Below are 17887 nucleotides of genomic sequence, written 5' to 3' on the forward strand. Positions count from 1 at the left end.
CGGGATACAATTTTGGGATGAAATGGACGGAAAACATAATTTTTTGTGTGTTTTCGAGTAGAGTATAATCCTAAAATCACAACACAACCCACCGTGAAGGTAATCTGGACAAGTAATTAGAAGGACTGTACTGAATATTCGAAAAAAGTAATAAAGAGGTGTTGTTGACCTCTAATCGGACAACAGGGGGCAAATATCACGAAATACTACTCAGACTTAGAATAAACATTCAGAAAGTTAGAGTTCGTGGTAGTTGTTAGGGTATTTATATTATCGGCCCCGTATTTTTTATTTCTCCGCTCACTGGTTTTTTAATAAACATATTTAAGAATTTTCATGATGTTTTTAGATATTTTTCAAGAATTTCCAATGTGGGTTTTTTAATTAATTTTTTTTTTTTTATTTTTTCGTGACACTACATTTTTTTCTACAATTATTAAATATTTTTCAAAAATAATAAAGGATTGGATTTAAGAAAACATCTCAAAACTTTTTAATATGTGATGACCAACGTTACCAAACAAATCACTGTTATACTCCTAGACCCACATTGTTGTTTTTATTTTGCAGTTATGTATTACAGCTATCGGGGTCTTTTCCTTGGTGACTTATAGTGGAATTTTATGACGAATATTTCTCCCATTACGACCAAGGTCCTTGAAGGAAGTCAGCAGGATCATTTCGCACGAAATTCAAAAAAAGCGGATTTTTAGCCAATTTGTATTTTTTCTGTTTTAACGCCTAAATTGGAATTGATTTTTTTCTTATATACAATAGAGCTACAGATTTCTTTTATTCCGTGACCTATAGTAAAATACGATGAAGAATAAATTATCCATTGATACCAACTCTCTAAAATTATGTTTTGATGGATTTTTTTTTGGACCAAAAATTAAAAAATAAGAGAAAATTCTTCGAAATGTTTTTTTTTTTAATTCTTGGTCGATTTTTTTTTTTATTTTACAAATTTACATTACAGTTAGAGACGTCTTCACTTCAGTGACTTATACTAGAATCTGGTGTATAATGTTTCCATCATTATAATCAATCACCTAAAATTAACCATTTTCGGTCATTTTGTACGAAATCGAAGAAAGGCCCAAATTAAGCTTCATTTTTAAAAAAATATTATTTTTCAAATTAGATTGAAATTCAAAAGGGGTATTGTATTATAGTATCTTGTAGACCAATATTCTTATTTAAAATTTCTGATGTGCAAATTTTTTCTCATAGGTCCTCTCCGTATTAATGTAGGGTACCTCCTGAGCAAAAGAATTGAACTACATTTAGTTAAAAGCAAATGTTAATTACCAAGTTATTTCACCGCAGGCGGATAACAAAAAATTCATGACTTAGTTAATGGGGCTAGGTATCCGATCCATTCGATCGCAGTGCCTGTTACAACAACAGATCCCAAAATGACAAATTACTTGTACAATTTACATGTTTTTTTTTCTTTCTTGGTTTAATAAATGTTTAATGAACCAGAAAAGGTGTTACACATGGGGTTAAAACCCCCTCACCATGCACAGCCATAACAAGGTGTGGCGCGTTATGGATCTGGTGGTGGTTTTGGTGCGAGGTTGGTAGGTAATTAACAATTAAAAACTAATAACAAAATACAAATGTCATTAAGTGTAATTTGTTATGATAAACGAAGAACAACAACAATTCATAACAACAACAACAACTACAAATTCTTTTTAGCCAGTTATTGAATGACGACTGTCATAATGCCACCAAAGTAACCGAACCAAACCCGGCCACTAGTCAGGCAATTGACATTACCATTGGTTAGACAGAGGAACAGCACCTAAAAGCCTACTCGACACTCTCGCGTCGAGCTCTATGAGCATAGGCGGCAAAACATAGGAGAAAAAAAAAATAATGCACACGGGGACTCCCCTCTCCATTTGCCCTTCTTGCAGCAACAGAAGTGCTGCTGTTGCTGCTGCAACTAATTAAAAATTAACAACGTTATCGACAACAAAACCAACAACATGATAATTACAGATTTTTAATTAACACACCAAAAACAAAAAAAAACAGCAATATTGAATTGAATACAGAGGGTATTGAATGAATCGGGTGGTTCGTATGGCTGGCAGAAATCGGCAAAACGGCAGTCGTTGCAAAAAAAATGGTACAACACGAACAAAACATTAAAGCGGACATGCGACAAGGTTACTGCCGGTTGCCGTTGTTCGGAGCTGTGTGGAGCTGCTGCTGGTATTGCTGTTTGGGTGCTGCTGCTGTTGTTGATGGTGGCGGCTTCTTGACTTTTTTTCCTGATGGTCGTCGTGCTTGTTGTCTTTCTTTCATTTGCTTTATTGTTGTCACCATTGCAGCAACGACAACTTCACTTCACTTGACTAGACTTCTTGTTGTTGCTGTTGTTTCCCCTCTTTATTTATTTTCTAATTACTCAGATATCAACAACTTTTGTTGTGTTGTTGTTGTTGCTGCTGTTGTTTGTTTGTTTGTTGTTATTTAGGCTCATTATTACATTATTTTGTAGTTATCATTATTAAATGATCTATCTGCCTGCCTGCCACCGCCTCGGCCTTCTCTCCCAAAGTTACCATGTTTGGTGTGTCAGGGTGTGGTGGCTTGTTTTTCTCTCCTTTAATTACCACAGCAAAAAAAAGAAAGGTGACCGCCAACAACAACCACGACCACAACCTTTAAATGGTTGTCATTCATCAATTTAAATCGGATCAAAATGGTTCGAGAGCGATTGACTAATGATGACCATAAAGGTGGTTTTGTTTACAGGATATCAAGAGGTAAAAATTATTAATGTATAAAGAAACATTCAGGGCAAAAAATAGAAATCTTTTAATAGGCCTTACAAAAATATCGTTATAAAATAAATATTTTTAAAATTGTTTACCTAAATTTTTGAAGATATTTCGAATCGTGTATTCAAAAAAATTATTTTTCGAATTTTAAAAAAATTTTTTTTTAAAAATTACCAAAACCTGGTTTTGAAAAAATAAAGAATTATATTAGCAGGTTTTTTTTAAAAAAAGCCACTAGGATGGATTTAAAAAAATATTAGAAAATTAATGAATATATTTTTCGAAATATTTTTGTACAATGCAAAGCTTGGATTATTTAAAAATTAGTTTTTCATGATTTCAGAATTTTTTAAATGCCCTCTTTTATTATTTTTGAAAAATATTTGATAATTGTGGGAAAGTGTGTAATTCTCTACAATTTTTTCTAAATGTGATGGCCCACATTGTTGTTGTTGTAATTTTGTAGTTATGTATTACAGCTATCGGGTTCTTTTCTTCGGTGACTTATAGTGGAATTTTATGACGAATATTTCTCCCATTACGATCAAGCTCCTAGAACGAAGTCTACAGGTTCAATTTACACAAAATTCGAAAATAATCGGGTTTTTACAATTTGTATTTTTTTCTCATTTAACACCTAAATTGGAATTGATTTTTTTCTTATATACATAGGAGCTACAGATTTATGTTGATCGCTAATCTATAGTAAAATTCCATGAGGAATATATTTTCCATTGATGCCACACCTCTAAAATTAGGTTTTGATGGATTTTTTGACCAAAAATTCAAAAATAAGAGAAAATTCTCAGAATTTTCTTTTTTTTTAATTTTAGGTCGAAATTATTGCAGTTATTTTATGGACTTACGTACTCTTAGGGTCCTCTTCACTTCAGTGACTGATTGTTAAATTTGGTGCAGAATATTTTCTTCATTATGATCAATCACCTAAAATAAAGTCTTGTGGTTCATTTTGTCCCAAATCAAAGAAAGGCCCAAAGTAAACTCAATTTGCTCTTGCCTTTATAAACTAACTTGGAAAATTATTTTTCAGTTATATAAACCATAGCTACAGATTTCTTTTGTTCGGGGATCTATAGTAAAATTCGATGACAAACAAATTATCCATTGATGCCACACCACTAAAATTAAGTTTTAAGGGATTTTTGACCAAAAATTCAAAAATAAAAGAAAATTCCCAAAATTTTTTTCTTTACATTTCGGTTCAAAATTGTTGTTGTTATTTTATGGATTTCCATTACAGTAAGAGACTTCCTCTCTTCAGTGACTTATATTAAAATTTGGTGTAGATTATTTCCTTCATTATGCTCAATCACCAAAAATGAAGTTTTGTGGTCAATTTTGTACCAATTCCAAGAAAGGACGAAAATAATTTTCCAATGTTAAAAAATTATCCACAAAACTCCATTTTAGTGGTGGTTTTCTCTAATGAAAAAAATATTCTGCATTGAATTTCACTATAAGTCACCGTACTAATGAATTTATTAACACGATCGATGACTTGTAGTGGATTATAATATATATTATTAAAAAATCGTTATAATTTGAGCTAAATTGGACCATTTTAGAATTTATCCACGAAACATGATTAAGGCTTAATTGGACATTTTAAGAATTAGTAGAATATTTTTTTTTTTTCAAGTTCGTCTGTATTGCCACCAATTCTATTATCTCGCCTCAAGATGCCACCACAAAAAAACATACTTCCCAGACTTGCAACATGCTGCAGCCTAAATTACCATAAAAATTTCAGTTGGTGAAGAACGGGCCACAATATCTACACGTATTTGAATATCTATCCGATTTAGCCAATTTCGCAGAGATGGTGTTTCTTTTGAGAGCCTTAATTAATCTTCAGAAAAAACCTTCTTTCCCAATACCACCAAACTTCATCTAGTCCTTGTTTTTGTTTTGTAGCATCCCTTATATACATTCAAATTAAAAATTTTGAATTTTATTTTCTAATTGCTTTGGTGTTTTTTTTTATTAATTTGCCAAGTTGATATCATTAACATATCAACAACAACAACAATTGTTCCACTCAGTCAATGCTGTTGACAAGGACGATGATGATGATGGCGATTATCCCTCAGTCATATTTCGCATATAAAATAAAATCTTTTGCCGCGGCTGCCACCATCAAATTAGCGGACTCTTGTGACTGTCATTGACAAATCAAGTACCCGCTTGTTGGTTGCTGTTGTTGTAATGCAGCATCAATTGTTAGGCCTGCTTGTCTGACTGTCGACAGGTCTATCTGCCAGATATATTAACCACTTATTTGTCGAGCAGCAGCACAAAAAACAAGCATGTCTGCCATAGCAGATACTCATTGAAATTCAATAATTCGAGACACATTTCCCCAACTCTCTCTCTCTCTCTCTTTATAATTTGGAGAAGAGATTTTTTAAATCGAGCGTAAAATTAAGCTAATGGAAAGGAAAGGTAGCAAAAATGCAAAGGGAGGGTGATAACATGCAATTTGTCGGGGTGGTATTATGAGAGAAGAAAAAATATAATTAATGGAACTTCTACGAAAATAATCTAAATTGTCTAATTTTCAAATTCACTTTTTATAGCCTATTTTTTACTCGTATATATTATAGCTACTGATTTCTCTTGTTCAGTGACTTACAGTGAAATTCCATGTGGAATATTTTTTCCATTAGGATCAAACACCTAAAACGAAGTTTATAGACAATTTTTACCAGACCTGAAATAATAAATGAATTAGGGTCAATTGCCTGTTTTTTACTATGCCCAAATTCAAAGAGATTTTAACGGATATATATTATAGCTACAATTTTTTCTTGTTCGGTGACTTGTGGTGAAATTTTGTGAACCATATTTCTTCCATTATGACAAACCATATAAGACTACGTATTTTCGGAGATTTTGCACCAAATCTTAAATACGGAAGGAAATAAGACCAAACAGCTTTCGTTTTTAAATTCCCAAATTCGAAGCGATTTTTTTCTGATATGTATTATAGCTGAAGATTTCATTTGTTCGGTGACTTATAGTGAAATTCTATGTAGAATATTTCTTTCATTAGGACATACCACCCCAAATGGAGTTTTGGGGGCAATTCTGTACCAATTCTAGAAAATGCCCAAATTAAACCAAATTGTCATATTTTCACATACCCTAATTTTAAACGATTTTTTGCTGTTATATGTTATAGCTACAGATTTATTTTGTTCCCTGACTTATAGTGGAATTCGATGTAGAATATTTTTTCCATTTGGACCAAACACCTAACAGAAAGTCATGTATACTATTTTTACCAAATCTAAAATAATACAGGAATTTTGACCAAATTTATACAGACCCAAATTAAAGGCGATGTTTTACTGTTATATATTATATGTACAAATTTCTCTTATTCAGTGACCAATAATGAAATTCGATGTAGAATATTTTTTCCATTATGACTAACCATCTAAAATTGAGTTTTGAGCACAATTTTATTCTAATTCCAAAAAAACGACAAAATTATCCCGAATTGTCTTCGTTTAATATACCCAGATTCAAACCGACTTTTACAGATATATATTACAGCTACAGATTTCTCTTGTTCGGTGACTTATAGTGAAATTCGATGCAGAATATTTTTTTCATTAGGACCAACCACCTAAAAGAAGGCATTGTGGACAATTTTGTACCAAATCTATAATGATATTACGACCAATTGACGATTTTTTTAACTATACCCAAATTTATACCGATTTTTACAGATATATATTACAGTTACAGATTTCTCTTGTTCGGTGACTTATAGTGAAGAAATTCGATGTAGAATATTTTTTCCAGTTGGACCAACCACATAGAATGGAATTTTGTTGATAATTTTATATCTATTCCGAAATGGTCCAAATTGGTAAGAAATTTTGTCGGTGATTATTGTACGATTATGGCTCCTAAAAAAACTCCTCTCTCCGAAATTTTCTAAGTGCTGTTGAAATACCACTCCTTGTAATTTTTCCTAACGACATTAAACTTCTCCCCCTCACTGCAGTTTGTATGTTAATATATGCTGCAACATGTTGGGAGTCACTTGAAGTATTGTTGTTGTTGTTATGTTTTGTTTGTTAATTAATTCCCAACGTTTTTTTTAATTAGATGGCATCTTGAGTGATGATCTTAAATTGTTGGTGGCAGTACAGTTTCCACCCACTTTTGTGTGAACACTTGAAGAGACAAGGATTCCTTTTCATTGTTTTCCTTTGAATTATTAAGTGTTGTTGTTCTTGAAAACAAAAAAGAATTTCAAAATCTTCTGTTGACTCTCCGCCTCAGGAGTGAGCTTTGGTCGGCTTTGGATTTTTGGTTTTATTTTATTTTGGAATTTTAACAAGCTTCCATGAAGCAACAACACATCAAGAACTGGACGCTTGCTCGCTCACTGGCCTGACTGGCTGGCTGGATGCTTGCTCGCTTAACTGACTGTTTGCTAGTTATTTTTATTTTTGGAGTTCAAACTGAATATTCCCACAAGAATTCATAAAAATCACCGTGATAACATGGACATCATTAAAACACATTCTCAATACGTAATTAGCTGCTTCTGGCTGACTGTGGGTAGAGTGAATGTTGAATGCCAAGCAAGCAACCAACTAAACATAACAATGAATCTCACTATGGCCCCTCACCATCCTCTTCCTCTCTCCAGTTACTGTTGTTTAAATAAGGCCAAGCCAGGAAAAAAAAGAATTTTGTGACCGCAAAAGTGTGTGTGTGTGCAGATCAGTCAGAAGCTCATTAAAAAATACCAACAACCTAAAACGAAAATGTGACAAAATTTTTAAATCATCATCCGAGGCAAAGCAGCCAAGCCAACCAACCAGCCATTGAAGTATGGAGCAACTATTTTGAGTCGTCAAATCACTTTTTTGTGGCAATTCCATAGTTTTAGCTCCAGTTTCCAATATACCCTTTAAACCTTTTTTTGCAGGGCAAAAAAAAACAGTGCATATTAAAACTATAAACACAACACAAGGTAGCCAAGCCAACCGGCCAACGAACGAACGAACCAACCAATCCATCCAACCAGTCAACAAACCAACGAATGGTTGCCTCGTATTTTTTCTTCAAGTTCATTTTGAACATCCTTTTTCATTGTTTATTTTTTCCTTCTTCTTTTCATTTTTTCCTCTTTGTTAGCCACGACAATTGCAATGGGCGGCAAGCCACAGCCAAATTTTATTGCTGGCTGCCTTTGCTGGAGGCGTTTTTTGTTGTTGCCGGGTTTTTGCTATTGCCCGCTTATGGCTTTAATGAGGCTCTAATTGACATCTGCATTTATTTGAGTTTGCGCGCAAGCTCCGAACATAAAACATATATATATACTTTTCAGCACCTCATAAAATGAAGAACAACAAAAAACTGACGATTTAGGCCAATAAGAATTCATTAGGAAAAAAGGGGGCCAAGACTTCGACTACCATTCCATAATCTATGTTACAATATATTTTATATTTATTTAAAATATATAACACAGTGGTCGACTAAGCGATAAGGAGGTTCATGACGGAAAAATGGTCGAAACCAGAAATGGGATGCAAACGAACATCGAACCATTCATTGATACAAACAAATTAAAAAATAGATGGAAGAGAAAAATAAATTGCAAGCAATATTTTATTGGCCAATATCATAGATATCGATTTCTCTTGTTCGGTGACTTATAGTGAAATTCGATGTAGAATATTTTCTTCATTAGGGTCAAGCGTCTAAAATTAAGACTTATAATAAATTTTGTAACAAACCTGAATGAGCTCCAATTTAGCCAATAATCGCCTTATTTTTATATACTCAAAATATAACCGATTTTTACAGATATATAGTATAGCTACAGATTTCTCTTGTTTGGGGACTTATAGTAAAATTCGACGGAGAATATTTTTTCTATTAGCATCAATCACACAGTATTAAGTCTTGTGGTCGATTTTGTACCAAATCTGAAATAATAACGAAATAAAGACCAAATTGAATTATATTTGTATATATCGAAGTTTGAAGCGATGGTTTTCCTGATATATATTATAGCTACAGATTTCGCTTGTTTGGGGACTTATAGTAAAATTCGATGCAGAATATTTTATCTATTAGGACCAAACACCTAGAATTAAGTATTGTATACGATTTAGTACCAAATCTGAAATAATAAGGAAATAAAGACCAAATTGAATTATATTTGCATATTCCGAAGTTTGAACAGATGTTTTTCCTGATATATATTGTTGCTACAGATTTCGCCTGTTCGGTAATATATAGTGCAATTTAGTGAGGAATATATTTTCCATTAGGACCAACCACCGAAACCGAAGTCTTGTTGACAATTCTGACCTAATTCTAAAAACCTAGCAATTTAGTCCAAAAGTGTCTTCTTTTAAGGGAAACCCCCATTCTCGATTTTAATTTTTCAAGATTTTCAATGGGCTGGTAAATCAAGACCAATGCTTGTTGAGGTTTGTAACTTCGCTTCGCTGTTTTGTTGTTGTTTTTTGTAATTAAAGAAAAGTCCTCATTTTTAATGGCGGGCATGATAACTCCTCACTGGAACATCGGAATCCGAAAATTCCAACGGTGTTAGAAATAGTACATGTCTGGCTCTCGTATGAACTAGGATTATTGACTTCGCTCTAAAATTAACAAAATGGTGGACCTTTGAAAAAATATTTTTGGAAAATCGCCGATTTTTCACCAAAAACCAAGTTAAAAAATAAGGAAGATCTTCACCGATTGGCTTTATCCTAGTTCATACGAGAGCTATACAGTCCCAGAGAAACGTTGCAAAATTTGGAACCGATTGGATTATTAGTTTTTGAGTTATCGTGCCCGCCATTCGCAAAAAAATTTTAGAGAAAAACGCGTTTAAAGTTTGAGAAGCCCTTCAGCCGTCTTGAGATTTTCACTTGAAATTTTGTAGGGACATTCTTTAATCAGTGTAAGTTCGAATTATATCAACAAAAATTTTGACCCCGAGAATGGGGGGGTCCCCTTAATATACCCAACTTAAAGCCGATTTTTCAAAAGATATATTACAGCTACAGATTTCTTTTGTTCGGTGACTTATAGTAAAATTTGATGTAGAATACATTTTCTATTAGGACCATACACCTAAATCAAGGTTTTGTATTCCATTTTGTATTAAATTGTAAACAAGGAAGAATATATGACCAACTTTGTAATGATTTGTATATACACAAACTAAAATCGAATTTTTATTGTTATATATTATATATGCAGATTTCTATTGCTTGGTGACCTATAGTGAAATTCGATGTAGAATATTTCTTTCATTAGGAACAACCATATAAAATGAAGCCTTATACACGATATTGTATCGATTCTAAAAAGACGCAATTTAGACCAAATTGATTTTTATTTAAACAAAATTTATAACGATTTTTACTGATATATATTGGAGCTACCGATTTCTTTTATTCAATGACTTATAGTAAAATTCGGTGAGGAGCATTTTTCCCATTGGGACCAACCATCTAAAACGAAATATTGTAGGTACTTTGGTGCCAATTCCGAAAAAGAATACATTTCGTCGAAACTATTTTTAATATGCGCCAATTAAAATCTATTTTTACGGATATATTACAGTTATAGATTTCTATGGCTCAGTGTCTTGTAAAGAAATTCGATGTAGAATATTTTTTTCATTAGGACCAACCACCTAAAACGAAGCCTTGTAGGCACTTTTGTACCCATTAAAAAAATGGCCCAATTACTCAATTTCATATATACCCAAATTTAACACAATTTTTACAGATATACATTATAGCTGTAAATTTTCCTTGTTCCGTGACATATAGTGAAATTCGATGTAGACTATTTTTTCCATTTTACCAAATACCAAAAATGAGGTCTTGTGGACTATTTTGTAACAAAACTGAAATAAGGCCTCAATTTTACGAAATTACAATTTATTAGATATACAAAAATTAGCCCCGATATTTTTTTGCTATTTATAATATATACCGATTTCTCATGTTCAGTGACCTATAGTGAAATTCGATGTAGAATATTTTTTCCAACTGGACCAACCATCTAAAAGGTTGTCTTGTACACAATATTGTACCAATTTTTAAAACAAGAACCAATAAGACCAATTTTTTTAATATATTAATATACTCAAATGAAAACCGATTTTTACTTGTATACTTTATAGCTACCTATTTCTCTTGTTCGGCGACTTATAGTAGAATTTAGTGTAGAATATGTTTTCCATTAAAACCCATCTCCTAAAATTTAGTCTTCCGATCAATTATGTATCAAATCTGAAATATGTACGGAATTATGACCAAATCGCTATTTTTCTAAATCTCAGAATTCGAAGCTATTTTTACTTTGTATATATTATAGATATATAGTTTATTTGTTTTTTTTTAAGTTTTTTTTTAATTTTTTTTAAGAATATTTTGTTTTTAATTTTTTTAAGAATATTTTTTTTTTAATTTTTTTAAGAATATTTTTTTTTTAATTTTTAAAAATATATTTTTTAAACGTCTTTATTTTTTATTATCCAAAATATTTATTTAAGCATATTCTTAAATAATTATATACAAATATATTTATTTTTTAATATTCTGAAATATTTTTTTAAAATTATTCTATTTTATTATTATTTTATATATTTTTAAATAATCATTAAAAATATTCTCCCTCAAACCCCTGTGTGCCCTGCACACAACAACAATTCATCCCTGACAACGAGTTGGCCGTTGTCTTTCGGCAGCATCATACGAAGCCAAGAGCGACAATAAAAACAATAACCACAAAAAATCAATGCAAGTCAAACAAGCAACAACAACAAAAAAGTCACTAAGCCACACGAATGGTTCTCGTTGAAAACAACAGCTCATCGATCACAAAAAGAGACACAAACACACCGACACACTCACTCAGAGGCAAAGACAATCAAGTCAAAACCCAAAGCCAATGAATGAAAGAACAATTCTCAGCCTGTGCTGCATGTGGCACAGTTTGGGATAATGGAAACGCGATCCAGCTGTAATAGCAGTTCCAGCAGACGATGATGATGACGAGGATGGCGATGACGAGAACGGCAATGACGACAAACGGCGACAACCAATTCCTCTTCATCTCTTTGCGGACTGCTCTCACTCACTCAATGCAATCCAACACACACACGGAGACACACAGGCACATGCGGAGAGACTGCAGTAGTTGTGTGATCGTTTGGTTGGATGGCTGGCTGGCCTGACTGTGGCACAGAAATATTTTAATTGGCTTCTTAACTGAAAGTGTTTAGGCCGCAGTTAAAATCGCATAATGACGCGAATAAGCATCATTAGCAGGCAAAACGGCAACATTTTAGTTGAAGTACCTCCACTCCGAACTGTGGCTGGCTATGAGGTCTTGCTGTTTCTTGGGCACACACACAGAAGGAACTTTTTGGTTCTCAACAGCAGCAGCAGAAAAAAGAGCAATCGCTTTACGAAAAAAAACCCCGAAACTGAAATCTAGCAACAACGATAAAACGAGCCAAGATCATGTACGTTCAACCCAATTAACAGAAATGTTTATGCTGCTGCAATTTGCGGTTAGAATTAAACAGCCAGAATAGCAGCAACAACAACTAAGCTACCAAAAAAACAAAATATATTTACTACAAAGCTCATTCACTAAGGCAGACGGACGGATGGACGAACTTATTATGCTAAAGTTTTAACTTAATAGCAAATTGGACGGACGGAGGTATGAACCGAACCAGGCCTGCATGTACCCCTTAAGAATATTAGAGGTCGTTGTTGGCGGCGGCTCTGAATCAAGGAGAGTCCAACAGCGAGACTTGCTGTCTTATTAAGGGAGTGTATGTGTTTGTGTGCGCGGGTTCTTCTGTGCGTATTTAAAACAAAAAAAAAAAACTTGGCCGCCGAATTCCCCAAAAACCGAAATTGCTTTAATTCACAAGCGAACCTCGAATAGCAATGTGAAACCAATGTAGTTTTTTATTGGTATTTTGTTGTAGTTGTTGTTGCTCATGCTGTCCCTGCCTCTGCATTAAAGTTGAATGTACCACATAGTGTGGCAAATCAATTAAATAAAAGGTTGATTTTTATAACGGAGCGATGCAATTGATACCGACGACGACGATGACTATGAGGACGCCGGCAACGACACCACCACCGAACTGTTGTTTTGTTGCTAAATGATTGTATGAATGATGAGGATGACAAGGGGTGGAGTGGAGAGGAGGGTGGGAAGAAGGGGAGGGTTTGGTGTAAGAAATAAGAGTAATTTTCAAAAAAAGAAGACATAAAGAGGAATTGGTAATGCGGTACCAAAAAAAAAAAACATCAGCAAAAAATGCAATGCAATACAATTGAAGACGTGGAGAGATTGGGAAGGATAGCCCAGGGAACAAAATAGGGGAATTATTGAAAAAGAAAAATTTTATGGCAATTGAGAATGCTTATATAGGAGAAATATATTTCCACCTATGAATTTCATTAAATTTTAAATCGATTTTTTAATTGGGGTTTTATTGTATTTTTATACCCTCTGCCTTTGTGCCTCATCGAAATATCGGTCTATGACCCCATGTTTCTTTGGGTCAAATTCGTTTTAGACTTTGGAATCAATTTACAAATGTCAATCTGTCTATCTGGCGCCCGATCACACTCTACAAAACACTGAAACAACCCGTGCAGGTGTATGGATCTGAAGCATGGGTACTTGCGCAAGCAGATGAGGCAGCTCTTGGAGTTTTGAGAAATGTATGGGCCGATCTGCGTCGACGGTAAATAGCGTCGTCGCTATGCCATCTATTCTCGGACTATCGAGCTGCAGCGACTACGTTGGCTATGTAATGTTGTGAGATTGGATGAGGATGCCTCAGCTCAAAAGGCATGTTAAAGCGAGCCACGAATTCAATAGAAGACAACATTTCGGAACAGGGTCTTTCAAATTGGAACAGCTGCACACAATACCGAAGATAGGACTCTCCTTATACCTCCACCCACAAAATGGTGAAATTGATTTTATAATATCATTCGATTTGACCCAAACATTGCTCAAACTTATTTTTTAAGTAAGCCTGTATAATGTTTGAAGATTGGACTTATCGGTTCACTACTTCTCCACAAAATGGTCAAAAATTTAAAAATTTGTAAATTTTCAATAAAGCGAACGGAATATCAAATTTGGAAACTTTATGCATTGTAATATTTTTACCAAGCCTAGATCAAAATGAAATCCATCGGTCCACTCCTCAGAATAACCATATGTATCTGTCTGTCAGTCCCTCTTTTTAAATCACGATTGATTTTAGATAGACCTTTAAAATTATTCATATACACTGCTATTACTCCTAACATGTTTGGTATTGAAAATGGAATACATCGTTCTACGTTATGGACCCATATAACGGTACCTCCCAATATTCGGTATTTTGAAGCCTTTTGACACGATCTTCAACCAAATAAGCTGCAATTTGATAGTGTGGGTTCTCATTGGTTAAAAAAAACTCCCTAAGAAAAATATCAATATTGGCCAACTTTTTAGGATAGATCCCATATAATAGTACCTCCGAAATTTAGGTATTCTTGGGGATTTGGGCACATTTTTTCAACCAAATCGGCTGTAATTTGATATTTTGGATTATCATTGTGTATAAAATCTCACTATAAAATATTATCAATATTGATCCGCTTTTCAGGGTAGGTCCCATATAACGGTACCTTCCAAATTTCGATATTCTGAGAGATTTGGGCGCGTTTTTCAACCAAATCAGCTGAAATTTTGTATTATGGGTTTTCATTGTGTATGAAATATCCCTACTAAAAATTATTAATATTGGTCTACTTTTTAGGGTAGCTTCGATATAACGGTACCTTTCGAATTTCGGTATTCTGCGGGATTTGGGTACATTTTTCATCCAAATTTGCTGTAATTTGTTATTTTGGGTTCTCCCTAGTTAGAAAATCTAAATACTAAAAATTAGCAATATTGGTCCACTTTTAAGGGTAGTCCCCCTATAACGGTACCTCTAAAATTTCGTTATTTTGGGCGATTTGTGTACGTTTTACAACAAAATGAGCTGTAATTTGCTATTTAAAGTTCTCCTTAGCTAAAAAAAATCTTCCTACCAAAAAATATTCATATTGGTGCACATTCAAGGGTAGGTCCCATATAACGGTAATTCGCAAATTTTGGTATTTTGGGGCATTTAGTCGAGCTTTTCAACCAAATCGTCTGTAATTATATATTTCGAATTCCCATTGAGTAGAAAATATCAATACCAAAAATTATCAATATGGGTCCAAGTTTCAGGACAGACCCAATTTAATGGTACTCCACAGATTATTCGGTATTTTGGGGGTTTCCAGCGAATTGGTTGTTATTTTGGGTTATCATTGGGTGGCAAATTTCCTGCCAAAAATTATCAATGTCCGTTTACGTTTCGGTATAGCTCCAATATAACAATTCGAAACCATTTTCGATATTTTCAAGGTTTACGACGTATTTTCCTCAACGATGTTTTGATCCATATAAGAGTAGCGATGACATTCTAATTATTTTGTAAGCATTAACTACATTTTCCCTTCGATTTTATCCAAATTTAGCTTATTGTATTATTTTCATCCAACTTCGATAATGAGGAATATCGGTCCACTCCTTCTGGCACCTTCCCCTACAAAATGGTAAAATTTGCGCAAAAACTTAATTTTATAATATCATGCAAACGAACTATCCCATGTAAATCAAACTTTGCCCAACCTATTATCTTTACCAAGTCTAAATCCAGTCCAAATATGGGACTTATTGATCCACTACTTCAAGTACCTCCCCCGCAATAGGTCAAAATGTTCGATATTCAACATCGGGCGAAAGGAATGTCCGATTTGAATCATATTTTGCAGAATCTATTATCTTTATCAAGCCTAGATCAAATTCAAAGATTGGACCCATCGGTCCTCTCCTACTGGTTCCTCCCCCAAAAAAGGGTTAATATTTTATATAAACTTGTAAATCTATTATTCAATTCGCTTCAAATTGAACGAATTGAATAACCAATTTGATTAACATTAAATCCGCTTTGTAAAAACATATACCTATAAAGCGAATAATAAAAACTGTGTGGAATTCCGAAGACAAACCATGGGCTGAGGGTATACATCTGTTGGCAACACCGACGTTTTTACTTGTTTTTTTATAATTTTTAATAATTTTTTCGAATTTGTTATTATTATATTAATTATTTTTTGTTGTTGTTTTTTCTACAATTTATTATTTTTTTAATTGGGAATACTTCCCTCATCTGCACAGCTTGAAAAACGCAGTGGGAAACGTTAATGCTCTACCACAAGAAGAGCAATTCGAAGCAGGCAAACAACAACAATTAAAACAAAAAAAAAACAAAGAAATAAATCGGTACTTTCAGGCCATATAGCGTGCCTTAAAAAAGCGCGCACACACACACATACAAACAAACAAAAAAACTCATCCAATTAAATTTTGAACAAATCAAGTAATTTGCAAATTAATATCAATGTAATTAATGGAATGGAATTGAAGGAAAATTGAAAGAAAAAAAAAACAACAACAACAAGAAGGATATGTAACTAACACACATGCACACATCGAAATGTTCATGTTATATTTAAATCCTCCAAAGAAAATTGCATGTCAAATGCTTTGATTTGTGGCAGAATGAGTAGCAACAACAACAACAAAAGCCAGCTGATGAATGTTTTGTCTGAGGAAAAAATGAAGAAAAAAACTACAAACAGGAAAACTAAGGAAATATCACGTGTAGCTGGAAAAAACAACAACAACCCTCACCCTCGTCAAAAAGCAGCAGAAGCAGCACAACCACCAAATAAATTTGCCATGCATTGCATTTATTATTTTTTTCTACATTTTGGGAAAATGTAGTCCTCACATGAATATGAGGACACTGAGTGACTTTCAAACAACCAACGAACCATAGGCCAAAGGATCAGGTCATCACACACAGGCAGACAGACAACCAGCCATTCATCCACGCAACAAACTGTTAGGAAATTTATTTCCTTAATGCGTATTAAAAATTAATTCCCATATTGTTAAACTGGTCTCAACTACGTGCTATGGAGTGGTGTAAGCGCGAGGAGAAAAAAATATTAAAAAATCATCCCCATTTTCAAATGAGAACTCGAACGACCATCCCACCGACCTTGCTGTCGACATGTCAATGCATATTGCCAAGGAGAAGAATTTTTATTTTTTGCCTGAACTGACTGACATTGCATTACTGAAATTGACAGTCAAGTATGAAAATACAAATCTTTTTAAAGGGAGCTAACAAACAATTACTTTCAATTTCCATTTTTCCACCACCACGACCACTGCCAACCACCTCCATTGGCTGGGCCAATAATTATCATTAGCAGCATCAGCGTGATTATCATTATCGTCGTCATCGCCGTCATCATCATTATCGTCATAACAAATGTGGACACAATGAAAACAAATTTTAATTATTTATATGCGTTTTGTTGTTGTTGTTGTTCTTGCTATTGTTAGCAGTTAGCCGGCGCATTACCCCAAAATTCCATGCTGAAAATCCATTTGATTTTGTGGCAGTAATTGAGTGGTAAATGGATGTGCTGCCACTGCTCTTTTTTTCTTTGCCTTGTTTTGAAAATAAAAAAACCGTATTGAAATCGTGTGGAAATAATTTAATTATAAAGAAATATCCATTACATACATAACAGAAATTTATATGGGGGAAAAAATAGGTTTAGATAAAAAAATCGGAACATCGCGGATAGTTCTTTCAAAAATAAAAAAAAATAAAAAAAAACTATTGAACGTCATTCATATTTTTTACAAGTCGGTGTTACCGACAGATATATATCATCAGCCTATGGTTTGCTGAGGTCATCGGAATTACGCACAGGTTTTATTATTCATTTCATATAAGGTATTATCAATTTTTTAAAAAGGTTTCGGATTTAATGTTGAGCAAATCGGCTATTCAATACGCTTCAAATTAATTTTACAAATTTATAAAATAATTACCTTTGTGGGGGAGGTACAGAAGG

General features: G+C 33.6%; 1 protein-coding gene across 1 annotated transcript in view; it reads right to left on the reverse strand.

Moving 5' to 3' along the window:
- Positions 1-10895: 10895 nt before the first annotated feature.
- The window catches only part of LOC133338020 (nuclear pore complex protein Nup93-1-like), a 79964-nt gene continuing 72972 nt past the window's right edge, over positions 10896-17887 (reverse strand). The window contains exon 11 of the mRNA XM_061546206.1: positions 10896-10910. The gene's annotated coding sequence lies outside the window, so the exon portion shown is untranslated. The remainder of the gene's footprint in view (positions 10911-17887) is intronic.

The sequence above is a fragment of the Musca vetustissima genome, unplaced genomic scaffold (assembly GCF_032173495.1).
Source record: "Musca vetustissima isolate MV318-11 ecotype Yass unplaced genomic scaffold, APGP_CSIRO_Mvet_v1 utg26122, whole genome shotgun sequence".
Taxonomy (NCBI): Eukaryota; Metazoa; Arthropoda; class Insecta; order Diptera; family Muscidae; genus Musca; species Musca vetustissima.